This window comes from Mirounga angustirostris, unplaced genomic scaffold, assembly GCF_029215605.1.
Source record: "Mirounga angustirostris isolate CCGP_5_RB_7025 unplaced genomic scaffold, mMirAng1.0.hap1 SCAF_1, whole genome shotgun sequence".
Classification (NCBI taxonomy): domain Eukaryota; kingdom Metazoa; phylum Chordata; class Mammalia; order Carnivora; family Phocidae; genus Mirounga; species Mirounga angustirostris.
Window position 1 is genome coordinate 131,420,347 of NW_026991709.1, and position 26,339 is coordinate 131,446,685.

Genomic DNA, 26,339 nt, shown 5'->3' on the forward strand with positions numbered 1-26,339 from the left:
ATATTATGCAGCCATCAAAAAATGAAATCTTGCCATTTGCAATGGAACTAGAGGGTATTATGCTAAGCGAAATAAGTCAATCAGAGAAAGATAAGTATCATATGGTCTCACTGATATGAGGATTTTGAGAAACAAGACAAAGAATCATACAGGAAGGGAGGGAAAAACGAAACAAGACGAAACCAGAGAGGGAGACAAACCATAAGAGACTCAATCTCAGGAAACAAACTGAGGGTTGCTGGAGTGGAGGCAGGTGGGAGGGATGGGGTGGCTGGGTGATGGACATTGGGGAGGGTATGTACTATGGTGAGCGCTGTGAATTGTGTAAGACTGATGAATCACAGACCTGTACCCCCTGAAACAAATTATACATTATATGTTAAGAAAAATTAAAAAAAAAAAAAAAAGAAAGAACAGCTCAGAAACAATGTTGGGTAAAAAGGATTTCTAAAAAGCAAACTACATAAATATTCTAATTTAGTAAAAACACTCAATGTTGATGAACACATAAATGTACTAATAGTCTAAAAACATGGACAGGAAGGATATAAACCAATTTCAAGATGGAGGTAATCTCTGTGAAAGGAAGGATTTTAAAATGCTTTTAAAATACATATACAGCAAATGTTAACATATTAATTCTGCATGGTAAATACTAGGTTGCCTGTTCTAGTTATCCTCTGTACTTCTACAAATATTTGGAATATTTCTTAAGTATTTTAAATCTAAGCCATGATGTAAATAATTTTCTAATGAAAAAAATTAAAAAGACTTTACAATATCCTTACCTGAAACATGAGGGTCTATCTACTTTCTTAAAAATCACTAGTCTGGCTAGTCTCCATATCCTAAAACTTTCAAATTCCCATTTAAGAAACTAAAAATTCTACCCTCTTTTCACAAATGATTTGCCTTAGTAACATTTTCAAATCAAGTTCTCAAGAGACTCCACGCTTTTATCTCAAAATTGAACTGAGGGATTCCACCAGGTAGACACCCTAAGTAAAATTAAAAACAATCTTAGCAGGGGCTTTGAAATAACTGGTTCTACCATTTATTGTTAGAACAAACAGGCTTGATTGAGAACCTGACTCCCCATTCCTTGGCTCTAACTTCCATGGGGGATATTTTTACTTCATTAGTGAATATGTTCTTTTTCATTTTCTTTGTTTATGTTTCTACCTGTTAGGAGGGAGGGAGGGAGGGGGAAAGGGATTGATTCCTAGTAAGCCTTTAGACTTATCTAATGAAACCTTAACTCTAAAGAAAGTCAGTACCCCAATGACAAGCTTTTTATCTTGTGTTAAAATTTTGTGCAGTCCAATTTCTTTTAAGTTTAGCCTCATTTCTTTATAGGCCTTTGGAAATTGGACAGGTCTATAACTAGAAACAAGATGCCTCTCATTTAGAATCACATTTGTACACTAAAACAAAAGTTTAATATACTTTTTGTCACCATGAAGAAAATATCAAAGTTACTGTTAATTTTCACAAAAACTGATAAATATTCTCTCAAAGTAGAAACCATCTGATTTAAAGAATTACTGGCTTGTTACCGTACACAAGAAATCATATTCAACTTATATTGATGTTTTCTATCTGAAGTATGTCATGCAATATTGTAATTTATCTCATAAATCTACTACAGTGTGATCAAATCCTATCAACTGTGATTGGCATAAATTTGAAACAATGAAGCAATCACATCTGTTAAGCAGTTCTAGCTTGCTAGACACCACTGTAAAAGTTTACACAATAACATAATTACATTTTTTTCTCCATAAGACCTTTCTGCACTTAATTGAGTTTTCATAATGTTTTTTGTGTGTACTAGGTTCTGTGTCATCTACCATACAAAGTGGGATACAAAATAAAAGATAAGAAAAGGAGATGGGAGAAATTGTGGGAGATGGGTAGTAGACATAGTATATATGTGAAACTGGTACACCTGAGAAAAAATGTTCATGAAACTGCAAATGAATTACAAGATAGAAAAAAATTAGTGAATTTGAATGAAAAAATATCTAACTTTATCCTGGAGTGACTGTTGAAAAAATATGAATACTGAATTTAAATAAAAATACATAGACACAAAACAAGTAAACCATGTTTTATGAAGCAAAAGTTTACCATACAGCAAAAAAAATTACCACCTACCATTTTTGGTGTAACCCTAATTTCTGAAACTTGAATGATTTTATAAAAATATTATAATAGTACATGAATATGATAACAGCATAATATATATATTACATAAATAATAGTAATAGTATAATATATATCCTATAGAATATATATGAACAAATAGGTAAAAAATGCAATATCCCAAAAATAATTCTATGTAATTTTAAGAACATTTCTAATAGCTGACAAACTCATGGAGAACAATCACTAGGCCCTAAAGATACAGGGTCTATGGACTAAAATAAGAGATAAATATTAAACATTAAAAACAAGTTAAGTAACTTTATCAAGTTATCAATCCTTACTGCTTTTATATACAACATGCCTAAGATATAACTTAAGAATATGTCAACACTCTACTAAAGATAGCTAAATTACTCTAAATCCCATCTTGGTCACCATATAGAATTTTAAGACATTTCCCATCCTACTGAACTTTGTACCTGCCACTCCTTATGTGTATACATCTTAAGAAAGTACACCTCAAAAGTGAATACCTCTTCACACCAACCAGGGACTTCTATGTACTCAGTACATATTTCCAGATTGATTTACTTTTCTTTTTAAAGATTTATTTATTTGAGAGAGAGAGAGCATGTGTGCTCACATGCTGGCGCGGGTAGAGGGAGAGGGAGACAAGCAGACTCCCCACTGAACAGGGCTCAATCCCAGGACGCTGAGATCATGACCTGAGCTGAAATCAATAGTAATTTAGCTATCTTTAGCTTAACCAAATGAGCCACCCATGCACCCGTGATTGATTTATTTTAACTTGTATGAAAACATGAGTCATGAGTCAAATAGTTTAAAATAAAATTTTATTTCCTACCATTAAAGTTAAAATTAATAAAACAAAACAAAATTATGATCAAAGGAAAATATTCCAGAAAGAGATAACAGGTAATTCTGATGGTGAAACTTGAATTCAAGAGAGTGAGAAGGTCTTTTTAACAAAATCATGTGCTAATTCAGATGTTTTCCTTTTGTCTATGGATATGCCAAGTTTTCACAAAATAAATATATCCTGTTTTCTTAGAATTTTCAATTTTATTATTTGGAATTATTAGAATGCTATGTTAACCAAAAGACAAGAATTTTTCTCCATTCTTGTCTCTTCCCTATGATTTTGTTGTACTCCCCTTAATATACAACTCTTCACTAGTTGTTTTTTTAGTATCTTATAGCTTAATTCCTAATCAAATGCCTTAAAAAAGATGCTCCCTTACATTGAAACTCTCATGACTACTTTGTATTTTAGCCTCAATATAAAGACATTAATTTGATTACCATAGGACACTAACAGTATTAACATTTTACTAAAAGTAAATCTCCATTTTTATTTTTTATTTATCAAACACTAATAATCAAAATAAGAAATAACTACAATTCTTCTGACAAAACTGTACTGTTGTTGCCTACCATCGATCTCATTTCTATATTTTGTTCATGTTTTCATTCATTTAAGAAATACTATTTTTGTATTGAAATACTGGTAAAAATAGGACAACTCCTGTTTTTGTTACAAAGATAAGCAATAAACTAATAATTATAACATTGTACAATAAGTGCTCTACAAAGATTTGTGGAAAGTGAGGTGATATCACTGAAAAATCAGAGAAAGCTTTTGAGAGCTGCATCTTGCAGGATAAGTTAGCCAGGAAAGAGGTAAGGAGCGAACAACTCATAAAAGGATTGATTCAAAAAAGATTAAGATGATGAGCCGATTTCCTCTCCTTCCCAAACCCCAAAAAGATCTCAAATTTTTGCAAAATAGCCTATCAAGGGAAGTAACTCATCAAAGAACTTATCATAAAAGGCTGTGAGGAGGGGCGCCTGGGTGGCTCAGTTGGTTGAACATCAGACTCTTGATTTTGACTCAGGCCACGATATGTGGAGCTCCACGGTCAGCAAGAAGTCTTCCTGGGGGGGCGCCTGGGTGGCTCAGTTGGTTAAGCGACTGCCTTCAGCTCAGGTCATGATCCTGGAGTCCCGGGATCGAGTCCCGCATCGGGCTCCCTGCTCTGCAGGGAGTCTGCTCCTCCATCTGACCCTCCCCCCTCTCATGTGCTCTCTGTCTCTCTCATTCTCTCTGTCTCCAATAAATAAATAAAATCTTTAAAAAAAAAAAAAAGAAAGAAAGAAAAAAAGAAGTCTTCCTGGGAGTCTCTCTCTCCCTCTGCTCCCCACCCCCTGCCCTGTGTGCGCTCTCTCTCTCTCAAATAAATAAATCTTAAAAAAAAAAAAAAAAGATAGTGAGGAGAAGCAAACTATTTTGTCCACAGTCAGTAACATTCAGCCTCACACATGCCAACTCTACTACCCTGGTGACAAATTTCCAAATAAGAGAAAAAAACAAAAAGGAGAATGAATTAATTCAAGATAACTTCCCCAAACTGAAAAACACTCGCTTCCAGAATGAAAGGGTCCTTTCAAGTGCCAGTATAAACAATGAATAAAATCTATTCCAAGACACACCATCATACAAATTCAGAGATAAAGATTCTAAAAGCTTTCAGAATAATAAAAACAGGTCATGCACAGCAGAAAACAATGTGGTGGGGGGAAAAAGGCCATGGAGTTCTTGGAAGCAACACCAAATGCTGTGAAACAAAGCCTTAAAAATTCTAAAAGAAATTACCTACAACCTAAAAATCTATACTCAACCAAACTATTAATCAAGTCTGAGAGTAAAATAAAGGCATTTTAACCCTTCCTAAGATGTATGTGCGTATAATAAGGAGGTGAAGCCAGAAAAAAGACAATGATTTGTAATCACAGATAAGGACCAGAGCAAAGCTATCCAACCACAGAGATACCAACCCTTGACCTTCTAGATCACTTCAGTACCTCACAGCCATGAATGAAAATGGCAGTAGCAGCTAAAGAAAACAGTAATCACAGTAAACAATACTAGAGGAAGCAATTAGAAGCAAGTACTCTTTACCTAGGCAAAGATGCCTGTGAGGCTGGAAGGAAACCCCATGACAATGGCTATCTTCAGATAAGTCTCTACCAGTAAATGACTGACAAACTGTTACATTCATCTCTAAAGTTATGCTCATATGCATTATAAATAGTGTCACTTTGAAGATAAACAAAATCATGTATCTATAAAAAAAATGCATTCATACACACACAATTTTCACTCACAAAAAGGGTTTAACTGGATTATTTTATAATTAGGTTTCATTTAGGAAACCAATAACAAAATATAACAGTATAGTTTCTATGAAGTGGAGACTGATTTAGAGATATAAACAACAGTTCAAAATGGTTCTAAATTATTATATCACTCATCAATTTTAGAATCCCCCCCAAACTGATTAATTAGCATTAGTTATTTTTCAAATCTTAAGTGAAAAACTGTGCCCACTCTATCTGGTGGTCTTATGGACAAAATAAAATCTCCTTTTTTGACTCCATTATTACATATACTTCCTATGCAGTTAATTTTCATCTACAAAACTATCAAAGAAATCAGAGTAAGTCCCTATATTCCTTACTAGAAGAGTGTTTAATGCTGAAGTATTTAATTCTACATGAATTGTTAGTTTTGATAGAAGCTCCAATTTAATCTGGAAGTATTCTTTAAGCACGTGAGTTGGAACAGCTAGGAGGAATAAGCACACATTTCTACAACAATGGTTCTCAATCCCACCAGATCCAATTCCCCTTTAATTCTCTGTACTATCCTGAAATGAAGTTCAGAGATAATAAAATCTAACTACACATAGAATGTTCTTTTTAAACCAATATTAATTCCCTAACCATAACATTAATGAAAAATAGAAGTAATTTATATCAAAATACTTACTTCATTAAATAAATGCTTAGGCATAGCTACTTAAGAAGGGAGAATAAAAGTCACATATTTGCACCTATATATAATAAATAAATTTAGATAGATCTAAGAGACAAAAGAAGTCATTCTCCATAAGAAGTACAAGAAAACGAAAAAAGGAGCAGTACAGGAGAACTCTAGAATAAAAATTAGTGTTAAGTGATTACAGACAAAAATTCATTTAATGTGAAGATAAAGAGAGAAGCGGGGCGCCTGGGTGGCTCAGTTGGTTAAGCGACTGCCTTTGGCTCAGGTCATGATCCTGGGGTCCCTGGATCGAGTCCCACATTGGGCTCCCTGCTCAGCAGGGAGTCTGCTTCTCCCTCTGACCTTCCTCTCCCTCATGCTCTCTGTCTCTCATTCTCTCTCTCGCAAATAAATAAAATCTTAAAAAAAAAAAAAAAAAGATACAGAAGCTTAAATGAAATAAAGATTAAAATGCCAATACAAATTACATACTGTTCAAATGGAAAAAATTATGAAATACGGTGTTAGTGCAACTGACCTGGGTTTTATTTTTAAGCGCAGTGTCAAACAATTACCTATGCAAAGACATGGTACAGTGTGATTACAATATATCCCAGTAATACCACCACATTGTCAAGGCATGTATACATTAAGTCTCTAGTACTTGGAGCACTGGGTGTTATACACAAACAATGAATCATGGAACACTACATCAAAAACTAATGATGTAATGTATGGTGATTAACATAATAAAATAAAATTTAAAAATATATATATAATAGAGACTACATCCTCCTAAAATAAAAAATAGTAAATAGAGTGAGTATGTATTACAAGAAGTTACAGAGAAGTTATATAATAACCTCCTGGAATGGTTATCATAGTACTACTGAACACTAGGCAACATAAAAATAAATGATTTTAAAATATAATTTTAACAACATATTATCATTATTCTAAAAAATGAAATTTTAATTAGGATGGCAATTATGAAATATCTTTAAACAATCTTTATCAACTAATAAAATTCAGTGAGTTCCATTAATTTAAAATTCAGTTTGTTGTTACAAAAGTCTTAAACATCTTATTACATATTTGCAATCAGTATTCTTTTTTTTTTTTTTTTAAGATTTTATTTATTTGCAAGAGAGAGAATGAGAGAGAGCGAGTACATGAGAGGGGGGAGGGTCAGAGGTAGAAGCAGACTCCCTGCTGAGCAGGGAGCCTGATGTGGGACTCGATCCCGGGACTCCAGGATCATGACCTGAGCCGAAGGCAGTCGCTTAACCAACTGAGCCACCCAGGCGCCCTGCAATCAGTATTCTTGAGCCTCCAGTAAATTGCATTACTGAACTGACAACTTTCCAGCTAAATTTCTAGTTAGAAATGCTATATATAGGGCGCCTGGGTGGCTCAGTCATTAAGCGTCTGCCTTCGGCTCAGGTCATGATCTCAGGGTCCTGGGATCGAGCCCCACATCGGGCTCCCTGCTCAGCGGGAAGCCTGCTTCTCCCTCTCCCACTCCCCCTGCTTGTGTTCCTGCTCTCGCTATGTCTTTCTCTGTCAAATAAATAAATAAAATCTTTAAAAAAAAAAAAAGAAATGCTATATATAAATCAGGATGTGGAAAGAATGTGTGAAGTAAATTACACAGAATTTTGAGAGGATTTCTTTATTCTCCTTAAACTTCCCCTCCACACAAATTTCCCCTCAAGCATAAGATTCTTCATGTAACATCTTACAAAAAGTTGTCAGTATTATTATACATGAAAATATTACTACTTTATCTTTGAAAAAAACTTAAGCAAGCAGACATTGAAAAGTTACATGGTACTCAAGACAGTCTTTTATAGTCCGAGACTGCCCCATACATTTTAGGATACGTAGCATCCCTGAGCTACATCCAGTAAATGCCAGAAACACTCCCACAGTATTGTGACAAACAAAAGCATAATTTCCAAAACTCCCCTTTTGAGGCAGCACACTCTTATTTAGAAATCATAACTCTAGAAGTCTTACAGCAAAGAGCAGACTATAGTGGGAAAAACAATAGAAAAAAGTGTTTCAAAAACATAAACACATCAATTATACAAAAAATTGAAACTTGCCAATTTTATCCTCTTCCAAACATCCTGTGACCTATATTTTTTGATACTGTGTAAAGAGAATGACTTAAAGAGATTTGATAACCACCCTAGATCATATGTATATCCTCTTTATGTAATTTTAATAGAAAGCTTTCCTATGTATCTTTTTAATATTCCAACTCTTACTTAGCCAAATTAAAGTCAAAAATAGAATATAATCAATAAAGTGTATATGTATAGGCATGCCATGCTTACATAATTTCCTTAGTGTGGATTTTACTTGGTTTTTGTTGTTGCTATGTTGGTCGGTGTTCATTGTTTCACTGAGCAACATCAACACTGAGATACTGCATTTATAATATTCAGTATTATTAAAGACTCATATGTCAGTATTATTTAGTGCCCCAAGAAATCCTTACTGTATGAGTCCCATTTTTTATTTTGCAAACTCTAAATTTAATAAGGTTCTATTTAATTAGTCCAGGATTCAAATATACATTCATGCCAAATTTAGCAACCGCACAGGAGATTAGGGAGAAAGGTATTTGAAACACTTCCACAGGAACAACCTTGGGTTGTTCTCTTAAAATATCAGTGCAGGGACCCACAGTACTTCACATGCTATCCACAAAACAGAAGAGGTGTGAAAGAAATTTTGTGTTTAACATGACCTTTGGCTGTACTTTCACTTGTCATAATTATAAAGGAGCTACTCTCAGAGCCAACATATAAGTAATGTTACTACTCTTACAACCATAATAGTATTTTATGAAGTACTTTATACTGTGACAAACTCAAGGTAGAATATAAGGACGCTCTTCCTTTGTTACCAAGCATAACAGGCCTTTCTGAACAAAAAGAGTTCTGATATTATACGTATGAATGAGTAAGAATTATTACAGAAGAATTTTTTCTTTTTACTGTACAATCAAACACAAATATGTCAGTGTGGTTACTTGGTTCAACTTAACAAATCATCTAATGCTCTAGAGGCAAATAAACTGGAACCTTAATAATCTAATTATGATGTTAATAATGTAATATGTCATTTTAGATAAATACCTGTCAAGAGGGAATTAAAAAGAAAACTAAAAAAAACCTTTTCTAGAGATTCCTGTTTTCCCATACAAAATTTCACCAAGGAAAAACACTTGTTTTTAAAAATATTTTGGCAAAACTGCCAACATATCGATACATACATGATATATAACATGGATTTTTGGGGGGGATGGGGGAAAACACTGGATCATCCAACATAAAATTTATATTTGGAAGGTAGAACAAATAGGATTAGTTTTCAGTACAACGTTAAATATGCCACCAATTAAAAGATTTAGAAGGCAAAAATGAGCACAGAAAATACTACAACGTATGATATGAAGAGAAATTTTAGAACTTTCTACTATACCATAAGCAACTTTGCCAGCCCCATCTTTCTGTTCCCAATTGTAATACCTCTTTACTTTCACCTTGAAAATAGGCTCCAAAAGCTGTGAAACATCAGTCACACTTGATAAAAGTCATAGCCACAAACTGCCTTGGTTGCCTAACAAAAATATACAAATACTGGCAAAAGAAGTCAGTTTTATCACAAAATCAAATATTTTTAAAGATATTGTACATGAATTAAGATTCCTCTTAAATATATGTTATATAAGGGTATTAGGAATTACTCATAGACAGGTGAGATATTGCTATCACACTAGTAATAGTGTGTCCTGAATTGGAAGATAAATTATATGGTCATCCTAGCTATTACAGTATTTCATATTACCTAAATCACAGATTTTGAGGATTTTATGATGTAACATTAATTATTTATTTGGAAACTCTAACTTAAAAACTCTGATTCACACAATACCTTGTTGTTCATACAAATGCAGCTACCTATGGCACTCACACCAACATCACCCAAACTCTTCTGCTAACCCTAGCTCATCTGTTTTCTTATGTTTGTGTACTTCAGACCCAGGATGATGAAGGCTTATCTTTGTCTTCAGGTAGCAAACAGAATATAAAGATCCCATTCTCTTAGCCTCACACCAAATTCACAACATTTTTCCTTACTCCTGGAGGCTCTACAAAATCTTTTAAATAATTACATTTAAGTGTTTAAAATTACAATTGGCTATTTTCTCATCTTTTTTACACACATGTTAAAATACTTAACTGTACATTAAACACTATATTTAGAGTTAATTTAATAGTACCTTTGTGGCCATTTCTATAAAAGCTCAGGCATCAGACTCTTAATCATTCTTTTAACAATATGTGTCTAACCCTGATAATACCATTATTTTTATAAGGAAATCAGACTTGACCTAACAGAGCCCTGGAAATGGCCTTGGGCTTAGGAGTCCAAAGACCTGAATGTTGGACATCCACCAGGCAAACCATATAATCTCCCTGAGGCACAAATTCTTTTTATGTAATTCTGATCCACTATATGGGATTACAAGAAGAATCAAGTCAGAAAATTCAAGAAGCTCAAGTACTGCCTACTGTTTAGAAAAGATGACCAAGTATAACACAAAGTGAATACACTTAGCAAGTTAAACCTATCAGAAATAAAGAACTACATTCTCAAAAACAAAAATGAAAAAAAAAAAAAAAAAAAACCAAACACCACCCAAAACTGGTTAATACCAACTACACATGCAAAACTGTAATGGGCTAAGAAAAACCCTTGAGAGGGGTGCCTGGGTGGCTCAGTTGGTTAAGCGACTGCCTTCGGCTCAGGTCATGATCCTGGAGTCCCGGGATCGAGTCCCGCATCGGGCTCCCTGCTCGGCGGGGAGCCTGCTTCTCCCTCTGACCCTCCCCCCTTCTCATGTGCTCTCTCATTCTCTCTCTCTCAAATAAATAACTAAAATCTTTAAAAAAAAAAAAAAAGAAAAGAAAAGAAAAACCCTTGAGAGTCAGACAAAATGAGTCCTAATCCCAGCGGCTTCACTTACTGCCATGTGTGTGGTAATGAGCAAGTTACTTAACATCTCCAAGTTTCTGTTTCCTCATTCATAAAATGAAGACAGTAACTGTATTTATCTCACTGTGAAGAAAAATAATCCATATAAAACATATAAGCACTGTACCTGCACATAATAAGTGCTTAATAAATGCTAGCTATTATTATGAAAATTTCCACTGATGTCTCCTTCCAAAAACAAGTCCTAAAAAATTGTTTTGATGTCAGGAGAAAATTTCCCATATGTGTGCATATGTGTATGTGTGTGCATGCACATATGTTTGTCTTCCAATGAAGACCACTTGGATAACACAGCTAATACTCCACAAATACATATTAATAGTGTGGCTGGGCATATTATTGTGACAACTAACATAGTAAGATCTTATTCAACATTGGAGAAGGCAGCTTTTTTCTTCAAAAGAAGTCCACATTGGCATACTGAAGCACATTTTGAAATAAAATTCCATATCTGACAGTATTTGTGGTTGTTCATCTCCAAAACAGAAGTCACAGATATGTATAATACACACATTTTTAAATCCATGTATATAAATCAAATGAAACCACTTCCTTTAAGGCAAACATATGAAGACGCTAAAGCAATATTCCAATTAAACATTCATATATTCAATATTTCAAAATAAGAAATGTGGGTATATATATATATATATATATATATATATATATGCATAATTTACATTCCATAGTAAAACCTGTCTACAGAGGCCATTTTCACCATATTTCAACAGCATCCTGGGGTGCCTTTTGGCTCAGTCAGTTAAGCGTCTGACTCTTGATTTCAGCTCAGGTCATGATCTGAGGGTTGTGAAATCGAGCTTCGCATCAGGCTCCGCTCTGGGTGTGGAGCCTGCTTAAGATTCTCTCTCCTTTTCCCTCTGCTCCTCTTACTACATCCCGCCCCTTGCTCACGCTCTCTCTCTCAAAAAGAAAAAAATTAAATCAAATCAAATCAAATTAAGAAACAGCATCCTAACTTGAATTGTACAATGCTGTCTCTCTCTGAAATGTTAAAACTGTAAAGTACACAGTAATTCACTGCAAGCAAACACAGAAGACTAAGTTGTGCATATGACATTCTTTTACCCAACTACTTAACCTATTCATTAAACCTATTCAATGACAGAGCACTAATAACTGCACTATCTTATGAAATAGAATCAGATGAAAGAAAAAATACCTTATTTGGTTAAAAATAGAAACATTACATAAGAGAATTATTAGCTAAAGTCAGAGAAATTATAGCTTTCATTTATAAAAGCCCTTGTCCATTTTAGTTCATTAAAATAAAGTTGTATAAAACTTTCCATAAGGGATATGATGATATTAAATATGTCACTATGGCTGGTATAAAAATTTATATCAGCATCATGCTATTTGCCAAATACACATATAATGAGAATTTTAAAAAATAAAGGCTACATCAAATTTATATCTCAGGGATCCAAATCTAAGTTGGACTTCATTTCTCTGAACTTTCCTATATATATCCCAATAGTAAAATAGATTTGCCTCTAAAATAAAATAACAAGACTCTGTTAGTTATTCTAAAGCAAGTAAGAAATGCAGACCTGCCCTTTAGAGAAACAAAGTATAATGTGGACTGAGGTTTACATGTTCAATCTCAGTTTACATACTATAGGCTATATCATTAATTCATAAGTGACTCTACAATGAGTATGCACATAATACATAAACATTCTATCATCAGTAACCCTAAACAGGTAAATTTAGAACTAAACAAAGCATAACTGAAATTTCATCTCTACCACAAATTACTGAGGAAAAAAAAAAGAAAAAAAAATCCATGGGCACTGCAATGAATACACTTTTGCCTTAGAGCTAATACTTTAATTTTAAAGAACCGCAAAGAAAAAAATCAAAACTAGTCAGTAACAATGCAGGCTCTAAAAGCAATAAACTCAAAATTAAGTTATAAATAATTTAAAGCATGTCATGAAGATGTATTAATAATTCATCAGATAAATAATTTACTAAATAATCAAATAAATAAATAATGAAATACATAAATAAATCAGCAAATAAATAATTCTGCAAAATAACCTAAACAATAAGTCACCCAAACAAATCACAAGCCTACAAAACTACAATGATTTTCTGGATTCTGATAGTTTTAAATAAGCAAATGTACATAAACTAGATCAATCCTTGTTAGAATTAGAAATATTTTTCAATGCTATTGGTAAAATCCTCATCTCAATACATAATAACACATTTTCAATTTTTAAAGGACTGCACTGGATTAGTTCGTATAAATTATTAATATGATTATAATATATCCTGCTCTGTATTTTACATATAATACCTTTGCCTAACTTATTTTCCCCCAAACAACTGGATACTTAAAATATTCTTAACTTACACTTCTTTTTCAAAGCAATACTTACAGGATAATTGTGCCACTGCCTTTCTGATAGTTTTCCTATCTTCACCAAGTCTTTGGAAATTTTCTGCAGAGATAGAACAATAAGAATAACCTTAATTATTACAGATGAGATTTCATCGCAGGTGAACAAGGTTTTGTAATTGTACAAAGTAGCAGTGGGAAGTGGACATTATTAGTTGTAAACTACATAAAGTTTTTAGAAGTCTTTAGTGGACTAAGTACAAGCTAACAGAGGCTAGCTTCCTCTATTGGAACTGACACACAAGCTGTTACAATTGGCAGGATTTCAGATATAAAGGCAAAAACTTTGAAGGACAAAGTGATTGGCTGACATCTAATGCTATCCTCAATTTGAGAAGCTCAAAGTCCTTGATAGAATACATGAGATCACTTAACTTGTAACAATTTGAATATAATGACAATCTAATTAGAGCACCACAAAGAATCAAAACACAATTGACCTCATCAATCAGTCTTCATTGCACATTTAAAGTTTGTATCTACCCACAGTATAGTACTCCTGAAATCCATAAATAGTAGATCCCAAACTATGATAGCCTTTCACACAGAAATAAGAACTCTAAAGTGGGTTTTTTTACGCATTACAGATAAATTCAAACAATATAGTACATTTGAAGAGAAGACTGTCTACGGTCCCCAAGTGTAAGGGAAGATTCTAACTTTATCTACACAACTTCTGTGTAAAGGTTCCTCAAACTACAGACCCCTTAAATCTGAACTCAACCTAAAAAATATAGCAAATCCTAAAACATCATAAATTGGTTAGAGCAATGGTTCTCAACTGGGAAACAATTTGCATCCCAAGGGACATCTGGCAATGTTTGCATACATTTTTGGTTGTCATAACTGGGGAATATTATTGGCATCTAGTGGGTAGAGCTCAGGGATGCTGCTAAACACCTATAATGCATAGACAAGACCCCCACAAAGACTTATCTGTCCTAAAATGTTAATAGTGCTGAGGATGGGGAAACCTAAGGTTAGAATAAAATGATTTTTAGTAGTGTACAGTTTTCCTCTTATAAAATAGTACAAATTTGGTTCAGAGATGTAAAGTCTTCTGTAATGTGTGTAATATTATATGCAGTGGAATACCCTGGAAAAAAAATGTATATTCTTGAAAGGGGTATGTGGGAACTCTGTGCTTTCTGCTCAATTTTTCTGTAAACCTAACACTGCTCAAAAAAAAGTTTATTTTTTAAATGTGTATCCTTCACTCATTTCACTAAAGCCATGAACAACTTTCTTAGAATCAATACTAAAAAAAAGTCTACAGTAACAAAAAATTTTTTCGTTTTTTCAAAATTCTTCCAATAAAGTTAGTAAGAGAACATTAAAAGTCACATTTTTGAGCTTTGTCAAAGTGACTAGCCAAGATATTTAATATTAAAAATTCATAGGGCTTGAAGGGATTATTCAAATACAATATACAATCCTCAATGGTTTATGGGTCGGTTTTGTGGGTTGTTTCTGTTTTGGTGTTTTGGGGGGATTTTGTTTGTTTGCTTTTGCCTAAAGCTACCAAGTGTTTTCTGAAACAATATTTGTGATAATTATTAAAAGCACTTGAGAACAAAATTCAGCAATATAGCTAACAAAAACATCCAAAAATTATGTATCATTTTAAGCACCTTCCTTTCAATACCAATTAATCTGTCTCCAGTCTTAAAGTAGATTTTTGTTTGCAACATAGATCCAAAATCTACCATGACACAATGCATGTTTCCTTACATTTGACCTATTACATTACTACATAGAGTATTAAACAATGGTATCCTTTATCAGATAGAATTAGGTCCTATCCTTCCCAAGCCAAAAAATGTTCTTAAGTTATAATAATATAAAGACTTAGGGAAAAAAAAGGGAGAGGACTCTCCCCATGTAAATGTCCAGAAACAGACAATCAAAAGCTGATGTGGCAGCTCCAAATACTGAGGACCTAAGTTCTTTCCATCTTTCTGCTCTACTACATACTGTTTCTACTCCAAGTTACCTCATACTCCAAGACTATGGGCACTCTTGCTAATACATGCACGCTGCAGGTAGCAGAAAAAGAAAGGTGAGGAAAAGGCCCACCTTGCTGCCTTCTAACTCTCCTGTGTTATTTCAGCCTACAGCTTATAAACCATAGCTTTATCCTTTGGCCACACCTAACCATCTGGGAAGATAGGAAATGTAGTCTCCAACATTGGTAATAATGCCCAGCTATTAATACTGGGGTTGTTCTTACTAAGGAAGACACGTAAGATGAATTTTGTAGGGCAAATTATAAGTGGAGGTTACAACTCTTCAAAGAAAATGGGAGATGCACTCAAAATTTTTCATGAGGGTGGTTCACTGGAAATTATTGGTACATGTACACAGATTTGTGTATGTATGAAAGAAAACCTAAATGTTTAAGTAAATGTTTAAATAAATTTAGGGATAATCTCAGAATAGAATACTATGTAGTCACTAAATATCACACTTTAGAATTTTACTGATATGGAGAAGTATTCATAATATTAAATGAAGAACAGGCTATAAAACATTTCATTTAAAATAACCCCTATTTTATATAAATATAGATACCAACACATACATATATGTATACACAGTATATATTTTTACATACACATAGGCACATCATATATCTATATCCAGAGACAGACTGAAATCATATAAAATTCAAGAGAATGGAACTAATCTAAATGATAATAGTGGTTTAGGCTTTGGGAACTGTAACTAACTTTCACTTTCCCCATACTTTTGATTACTTTCTAATTTTTCTACAATGAACACATACTATACTTATGATTACTTTTCTTTCTTTTTTAAGATTTTATTTATTTGAGATAGAGAGTGAGAGAGAGAGAGCACAAGTGGAGGGCAGAGGGAGAGGAAGAAGCAGGCTCCCCACTGAGCAGGGAGCCCGACACAGGACTCGCAGGACTCGATCCTAGGGCCCTGGGACCCTGACCTGAGTCGAAGGCAAATGCTTAACCAACTGAACCACCCAGAATCCCTACTTATGATTACTTTACATGAAGATTTTGGCCTAGATAAGGAAAAGCACCTTATAAAAGTAATTAGATTCAAGCTTCAATTTACATTTTTATTTAGAATTTGCTCGTAATTAAAAAAAAAGTGGGGGGAATCTATAACTGAGCTGTATCTTTCCCAACTGGGTCAAAACATGTAGGTTTCTCTTTAGTTGGTAATAAGAAGCTAACCTCTCTGTGCCCAACTTGTTTTCAACTTACTAACATTCACATATCACATTTGTCAGCTTTATACAAGTCACTCTTAGCCAGATGCTACATCCATCATTCCTAACAATTTACCCTGACATACTGATTACTTTGTTCACATCACTCTGTAGAACTAATCATTCGTACTTCATGCTTCTACAAATCCTTCCACTTTCTATATTTCTCAATTTTTCTCTACTCTATTGCACATTTTTCTGGTTACTTATATAATGGATACACATCTAACAGAAATTACATCTTTCTTATATCTTTACAACTATCTTGCATTGTCTTGACTTTTCCAGAGCTATTACTGGGTATACAAACCAATGCTACATTGGTATTAGCTCTATTGTCTGTAAGTCTCATAATTTGGAACACCTCAAAGTTCTCCACATTTTCTAGAGTGATTCAATTTCCTAAGCCCCTATTGCTATCATATAAAAAATAGAAAAACAGGAAAAAGGCAAGCAATTGATATATTTAAAACTACTAATATGTGTATTGAATGGATCAAAACAGCAAATAAAAAAGTAAAATATATGCTCCCTACACTCTAAAACTTGGTCAAATAAGACAAAGAAACACACATGCATACATATACACACACACACACACACACAAGGCAGGGAGGAAGGGAGAGAGAGAGAAAGAAATTCACAACCAAATGTAAAAAGAGGCAAGTGTACAATCAGGACAATATGTACTACCAAAAAATCCGAAAGCTAAACGCCACAGGCACAAATAATCAGGGAAGACTCTTCAACTGAGACCAAATTCAAATAGGGCTAGGACAGTGGTTCTCAACTCTGGGAGGCATCACCCCCTTCAAAGGACCTTTGGCAATGTCTGGAAACACTTCTGGTTATTACAAATGGAAGTCACTAGTTGCATCTAATGGGCAGAGGACAGGGATGCTGCTAACATCCTACAATGCACAGGAGAGCCCCCACAGAAATGAATTATTCAGCCCAAAATGTCAAACAGTGCTAGAAGAAGCAGTTGGAGTCAAAAGAAGAGATAGCATTTAAGTGGGATGGAATGACATGAGTAAAAGAATGATAACTACAATACACGATGTCTTTAATAAACCATAATACAGCTAGTGAAAGAACAGGGAGAAAAGAGATTAGAAAACATAACAGGGCATAGACTGTGACGGGCCTACACAATAAGTCTGACAGACCAAGGAGATAAAGAAAAATGCCTATTATAATAACAAAAATATAAGAAAGCTGAGGTGCAAAATAGCAACATACTTTATAAGAAACAAAATTGTAGATAGATGGGGACACTGATTTCCAGCAGTATGGCAGACTAGATACCTTGATACTCTTAAAGGTTACTTTTAAAAGTTAGTAGAAAAATCTATTTCAATGAACTGCTTAGCTGGCAAGAAAGTACAGTATTCTCATAAGCCATAAACAAAAGTAGAATAAGCAAAACCAGAAACCACCTTTTATCTTGAGAGTATGTGTTCCACTGCAGAAAACTGGGCTTACATTTTGATGGCTACATACACAGGCTCAGGATAGACTCTCAAAGTCTATCAAAAGGAAACACCTATATAAAGCTGTTATGCCAAAGGGCTACACCCTTAGGTTAAGAGCACCACAAAGATCTCCCTCCTGTTACCCCTTACAGTCATACCCACCCCAGACCCCACCATCCCTAACCCCTAGCAAACCCTAATCTGTATTCCAGCTCTATAATTTTGTTACTGCAAGAATGTTTTATCAATTCTCTCAACACAGTATCCACAAAGTGTAACCTTCAAAACGGTTCTCAGACTAAATTCACACTACATATATAATCCAATAAATCTCATATGATGATGTCGTTTGAAGTACTCTTAAACTGTTAATACCCCCAGGCATCTGCGGGAAACATAGGCAAATTATTGGTGAAAGAAAATAAGTTCAATACAGGCCTCAAACAATACAGCAGCTTTCAAAAAACCCTACTCAAATTAAAAAAAAAAAAGTCACAAAATATACAAAGATACTAGATACAATGAATGAGTCAACACAAACAAAAGAACAAAAGACAGCAGGATTAGACTACAGATTCTTCAACTACTGAACAAATTATACAATGAAGATGTTTCAGTCAACAGAAAGGCTTAAAATATATATACACAAGTTAAATAAATCCTCAAGAAATCAAAAACGTAAGTTTTAATTCGCAGTAAAAGTTAAATAGCCGACTCAATACAAGTAGAGAAAGAATTAGAAAGACATTTAAAACCGATCTAAAATTCAGGTCAGAGAGATAAAGAAAAAATATGTAAAAGCAGCTAAAATATATAAAGAATAGAATAAGGTCTAACAAAATAATGCTGAAACCACCTGTGAAGAAACATTTTTCAAACTGTCAATCCACTACAGACAAAAACTGTAAAATTCAGTAAAAGTGAATTTTTTTAAAAAAAATCTTGTGCTTGGATGTCACAAGAATATCAAGTTGTTATTAAAAGTTTCTAAAAGTGGGCGCCTGGGTGGCTCAGTTGGTTAAGCGACTGCCTTCGGCTCAGGTCATGATCCTGGAGTCCGGGAATCGAGTCCCACGTCGGGCTCCCTGCTCAGCAGGGAGTCTGCCTCTCTCTCTGACCCTCCCCCCTCTCATGCTCTCTATCTCATTCTCTCTCTCAAATAAATAAATAAAATCTTTAAAAAAAAAAGTTTCTAAAAGCTTACTTCAAATTTCTGTCCATAACTCATCATAGACCAATGAAATCAGTTTGTAGACCAGCATTGATCTGAAGATCACACTTTAAGTAGCAATGCTCTAAAACACAAGTAGATTGGGGCACCTGGGTGGCTCAGTCGTTAAGCGTCTGCCTTCAGCTCAGGTCATGATCTCAGGGTCCTGGGATCGAGCCCCGCATCGGGCTCCCTGCTCCGCGGGAAGCCTCCTTCTCCCTCTCCCACTCCCCCTGCTTGTGTTCCCTCTCTCGCTGTGTCTCTCTCTGTCAAATAAATAAAATCTTAAAAAAACAAAACAAAAAACACACAAGTAGATCAAGATTAGAAAAGAATTTAAAAGAGAAACAGAGTATAGGTAACATTCAAATAATGGTTGAAAACTTCCCAGCTTAATTGAAGACACACTTGGACAATCTAAGATATAAGAAAAAACAGATAATAAAGATACAGGTAAATACATGGCTATTAACTCATTATCAGTGCAGAGGCTACATCCACCACAATTACCGCAACACAATTCCAGACTAGCATTTTCTACTATTTTTTTTTTTTAAGATTTTTTTATTTATTTATTTGACACACAGAGAGAAAGCACAAGTAGGCAGAGCGGCAGGCAGAGAGAGAGGGAGAAGCAGGCTCTCCACTGAGCAGGGAGCCGGACGTGGGGCTCGATCCCAGGACCCAGGGACCATTATTTTTAAAAACAAACAACTTGGGCTAGATGTACTCTAAATAAACAAAATAGAAAGAAATGGACTCAGTAAAAGTTACCAGAGATCAAGTTTTAAGAGCTAGTGATGTCCACTTCCAGTAGAAACATTCTGTCCACACTTCCACTAAACACTAAACTCTGTCCATACTGCCACTAACACTAAACTGTGTTTATTAAATAAGAGTTATTTTTAATATATAAGTTTATGAAACAAGAAGAAATACATTCTTATATTAGCACAGGCTAAAGATATCTTCAATTATACTGAAAATGGGAACAAATCAGAGAGTGAGACAAACCATGAGAGACTCTGGACTCAGGAAACAAACTGAGGGTTCCAGAAGGGAGGGGGTGGGCGGATGGGGTAACCGGTGATGGGTATTAAGGAGGGCATGTGTTGTGATGAGCACTGGGTGTTATACCTAACTAATGAATTGTTGAACACTATATCAAAAACTTATGATGTACTATATGCTGGCTAACTGAAATAATAAAAAAAATTATACTGAAATGAACAGGATTCCAATTTCCATTCACTGTCCTTTTCAATGTGAAGTGAGCTACATAATATTTCACCATACTTTACCTATCAAATCCTCTAACCAGAACAGATTCTTTTATTTCTAAATGCAGTTCATTTAAAAAACCCTGCTCAGACATCTAACAGAAATCAAACATAAATTCAAACCTACCTGAAAAACAGAAATTATGGCATCACACCTCCTGAGGAAGAATCATAACTAGTATCTGTATAAGTGTTTGGTCATTTTTCAAATGTATGACACACACCTAACTGAAGCATCACAATAACCTGATGGGATCTTGGTTTTATAGAACAGACATAATAATGGCTAAAAGCTTAAAAAGTGAAAGAACATGTTGAACAGTATCAAAAAATATACACGAGAAGATACGTAAATTAAATGTAACAATATAAAAAGATATTCAAAATCGAATCAACGGCTGCTTCTTAGCATCATTTCCCATCACATTCAATTGAAAGGACGATCACTAGGCATACATAGCAAATAAACTCAATGAAATGATGTATTAACCTATTTGATTCAGTGCCACCAAATTCAAACAATTCAGCAAGATTTTTAAAATTTAATTGCTTATTGAATCTTCATAAGATTCACATGGTACTACAACTCAGGATATGGAAAAATAATTTAAATAGAAAATAAAACTGGGCTAAGCAGTTAAAACATCCATCTGGTAAAAGTGAGTAAAGGATGAGAAAGGCAGAAAGCCTTTTGAAAAGCTCAGGGGCAAGGTCCTTAAATAAGAGGAAGTTTTCTCCAAACTATTCCATAGGTGTATTGATTCAAAGTTAATGCCTGAGCACATAAAAGACAAAACACCCTAACTTTGTGGTTTACAATATAGATGGATTTAAGCTGGAAATTCATGGTGAAGTTTGTTGTTGTTGTTTTTCCAATGCACTGTTTCAACCAGACACAGGGGTCACACTATGAGAATATTTGGCCTTATAATTAAAATTTTTTTAAAGATTTATTTATTTATTTGAGGGAGAGAGCATGCACGCGTGCATACACAGGTGCACCCAAGAGTGGAAGGAGGGGTGGAGGGAGAGTATCTTCAAGCTAATTCCACCCTGAGGGTAGAGCCTGGCAGGGCTCAATCTCACAGCCCCATGAGATCATGATCTGAGCCTAAACCAAGAGTCCGATGCTTAACCGACTGAGCCACCCTGGCACCCCCTTATAATTTAAAATTTTGATAAACCACACCAAGTTTAACTAATCACCAATCTATTCCAATACTAAGAAAAGTTAAATATCCCTTAGTGCCTTCTGAGTTTTTATTCAAATTTATGTGTATTCTTCTCAGCTGCTTCAAGTCTTCTTTGTGGAGAGAAAAAGGCAGGCTTTAAAAATATACCTACATATATATACACATCCATACGTACAAAATGTTCCCATAATTGTAAGCTTTTCACTGGTACTTCCTGATCCTTACTTAAAACATGGATGTGGATAGGTAAATAAGTTTTTAAGGTAATACTAAAAATCAACAGTCTTTTAAAATACTTAAGTAAAAGCAAAACAAAGATCTTTTATGGCATCCATAAAAACAAGCTACAAAGCCAAAATTCATCATAAACATTTGTAAATGGCTTAAAATTGGGGGGAAATAAAGTTTAGTACTTTGCACCTCTTGAGCTTACTATAGGGACACTCAATAACTAAGTTATATCTGAATCTTCAATATCTGAAGATTAACATCCTAAGTCAGAGAATCAAAAGTTTTCCCACCAAAACACCCCTAATGAGTGCCCCAAAAGGCAACAAACTCATATACATGGGATACTGGGAATAGAACCCAAAATTGTTAATGGCAATCATTAATTTTCTTCAGCAATGGGTATTATTTTAAAATAATTGTGCTAATTCTTTCCCATTCCATTAATATCTCCCTAAAATTTAACTCGAAAAGAATGCACCATGGTACAAACTTGCAGCATGTTTGTACTACTTCCTCACAGAGCCAGCACTAAAAAGGGTACAGTTAAGAGTCTCACCCTTTTGCTCAAACCAGAACCTCATGCCTTTGTTGGAGGAGTACAGATTTTATACTTGAAGGAGAGCTCATTCTAATAAATTTCTAGGTTTAATCAGCTATTCTTTTCCATAAACACTGAATCCACCAAAGAATTAACTCTACCTTTACACACACCACTAATAAGCTGTTCTTTTACAAGTTTTTAATGAACAACTCATTTCTTGAATAAAATCTTTAAAATTACACATTGTATTATAGAAAAATAATTGGTAACCATGTTATAGACAACTCTTTTTCAGCAATTTAGGAATAACTCTAGTATTAAATTGCAAATATTAGCAAGAAAATCAAATGGAGATAGTTCATGCCTTGTTCTCACCTAATTATGAAAATTATCTAAAAAGGTTATAGGACTTATTTCAAATTCTATATAGTTAGGAGTCATAACTATTCATAATTATACATTTGAGCTTAAATTATCTTAAATTAAATATTCTGAATTTAAATTATCTTTATGAATTTTATAATTAATCCATTCTTATCATTTGTATTAAGTCCTTTAACAAAAAATTATATCTAACCTAAAATTTTAAGAACTGTTATTTTTTAAAATAAAGTCATTAATTTTCAGTCACCTTTTGATTGGATTGCCATTTACATGTAAGGAAATATGGGTTATTATTTTTGCATTTAAGTTCTAACAAAAGTAAATAAAAATCATTAAAAGTTATTTTAAGTTTTTAAATTTAAATTAGTGGGTTTTCTAAACTTTGGGATAATTTTTGGTAAATGCTTTTTGTTTAAAAATCACAAACTTCCCTATAATTATAAATGCAATTTTAATCTAAGTTATTTAATTTGGCATAATTTAAATTCAAAGGTATCATGAATAGTTATAACTTTTAATTACACTGTATTTGAGACACTTATTTTTATATCACTTTAAGAAAAAAAATTACAGGTCATGCACTATCTCCACTTCATTTTACTGTGAATATATTTTATCACATATGAAAACTGATCCTTATGTTCCAAAAAATATATATTGGATATGACATTACATCCATTTTCTCTCTTCAATAACATTTATAAAAATTTTCACAGTAACTTATTCAGAAAATGTGAGTTCAGATTTTAAAGTACATTTATGGGTAAAGTTCCTAGAATCACTTAGATACCCAAATTTAATTTCCTGAATAGTTACTGAAAAGATTAAACTATTATAATCAAATACTTTTACAGTAATAAAAAGAAATCAACGCAACAAAATGTCCAAATAGGAGAAATATTTCATGTTTCCACTGAAAGCCCAATTATTTCTGTCTATTCTAATACACAAAAATAAACAGTTGTTGGGGAGTTCTTTTTGATGGCTTTTACTTTTGTGAACTAAGCACAAATTTAGTGGTTAATGGCAGTTAATATAGCTTCTCCACAATTATACACATAAACTAAATAAAATAAATACCTTAAAATAGTTATACTTCTCTCCATAAGAAACCAAGTTAACCAAGTTAACTTCCTGAGCAGAAAGAACTGAAAAAAGAAAGAGCATGCTATACTAAATGCCATGAAACCTAAATGTAGATAAAACTGTATATGGAATTCATAAGATTTTTTTTGAGAAATTTTGGAACTTTTATAAAAAAACAATAATATTACAAACCTCTACATTTCCCCAACCAGAATTTATAACAAATGGCATTCACATTATGAATTCAAAGTCAATAAATATGAACCTTTATTTGCTTCACTTTATGTATATTTACAAAAGAGTAAGTAGAGATAAAGTTAAAGTCCATCATTCATCATTCCTAGTGCCATTTCCTTCTTTTCACCTCCTTACTAGCAACCACCACTGTCATGAGATTGGCATGTATTTTTACATTTCCTACATTTTTATTTTCATCTTGCAATAAGACTCATGTTTTGTATATTTTATCAATTTTCATAAATGGTATACTAAAAATACTTGCTTTTTCATTCAACATTATCTTTGAGATCTACTGATATAGATATACTTCATTCCTTTTTTTTTAAGATTTTATTTATTTATTTGAGAGTGAGAGACAGAACAAGCTGGGGGTAGGGGCAGAGGGAGAGGAAGAAGCAGACTCCCCGCTGAGCAGGGAGGCTGACATGGGGCTCAATCCCAGGACCCTGGGATCATGACCTGAGCCAAAGCCAGGAGCTTAACTGACTGAGCCACCCAGGCGCCCCTACTTCATCCTTTCAATAGCATGTGATTCAGTACTTCCTATTATGAAGTACTATTATGAATGGTACCTTAATATGAAGCTTCCTATTATGAAGTACTGAATCACATATGCATACCACATCTTATTTATCCAATCATCCACTAACGGACATTTAGATTGTTTCTAATTTTGCACTATTACAATGCTTTAAGGAACACCCTTGAACAAATCTCTATGTTCACATATAAGAACATGTGAACTTTGTTCTCTAAAGTAAGGTTTCTCAACCTCAGCACTATGGACATTTTGGATTGAATAATCCTCTGTTGTCTGAGTCTGTCTTGTCACTGTAAGACATTTAGCATCATCCTTGATCTCTACCCACTAGATGCCTCCCCAGATGTGACACCCAAAAACGTCTACAGGCATTACCAAATGTCCCTTGAGAGGTAAAGATGCCCTGGTTGCGAACCACTGTTCTAAGGTATACATATACATATATTTTATACATAAAATATACATGTATATTTTCCACTTTACTGAATATTGAACAACTGTTCTCTAAACAGCTGTATCAATTTATACTACCATCAGCATATAATACCTCTGATTTCCAAATATCCTTGCCAGAACTTGATAACGTGTACCAATTTAAATCTTTCCAGAAAAATAAATCATTAATTTTCCAAAAGGAGACTGCCATTTCAACTCTTCAAAAAAAAAGGTACATGTGTGCTACTTCCAAGAAATTATAAAAAACCTAACCGTAAATGGAGAAATTGACTTACATTATATTCCCTTCTCATTTTACTTTGCCTTTTTTTGCTAAGTGAATTCTTCTTGACATTGATTAGTATTAGTATACTGAATTAATTCCAACTTTATAAAACTTATTTTTCCTACAATCTTCAAAACTATTATCCTTGGTCCACATTTCTTTTTTTTTTTTTTTTCTTTTAAAGATTTTATTTATTTATTTGACAGAGAGAGACACAGCGAGGGAGGGAACACAAGCAGGGGGAGAAGGAGGGGAGAAGCAGGCTTCCTCGCGGAGCAGGGAGCCCAATGTGGGGCTCGATCCCAGGACCCTGGGATCACGACCTGAGCCGAAGGCAGACGCTTAACGACTGAGCCACCCAGGCGCCCCATTGGTCCACATTTCTTAAAACTTTCAATATCATACAGAGTTTTAAATAGCTTACTTTCAGCATTTCAACTGATGTCCCCACCTGTGGAAGGTTCCCTTTCTAACACTTCTAAATTGGTCATATCTACATATAAAAGTAGGCTAGAGATATGCAACTGGACATTCATGATAGAAATATCTTCTACCAAACTCCCTATCTATAAAGGAATCTACTCAGCAAACTGATTTTAAACCTGGAAACCAGACTGAATCAAGAGAGTGGACTCAACTCACATTGTAGCCTCCATATCTCATACCAAATCTACAGAAATTAGATCTGAAATACATG

At 33.9% G+C, this 26,339-nt stretch overlaps 1 protein-coding gene across 12 annotated transcripts in view; it reads right to left on the reverse strand.

The window, feature by feature from the left end:
• TBC1D5 (TBC1 domain family member 5) overlaps positions 1–26,339 on the reverse strand; it is a 587,897-nt gene that overhangs the window by 519,386 nt on the left and 42,172 nt on the right. For 9 of the 12 annotated variants that reach the window (XM_054504439.2, XM_045903863.3, XM_064588415.1 and 6 more), the window contains exon 2: positions 13,474–13,536. The gene's annotated coding sequence lies outside the window, so the exon portion shown is untranslated. Of the gene's footprint in view, positions 1–13,473; positions 13,537–19,535; positions 19,556–26,339 lie in introns of those variants that run through there. The other 3 variants (XM_064588410.1, XM_054504437.2, XM_054504438.2) reach the window with 2 other exon arrangements.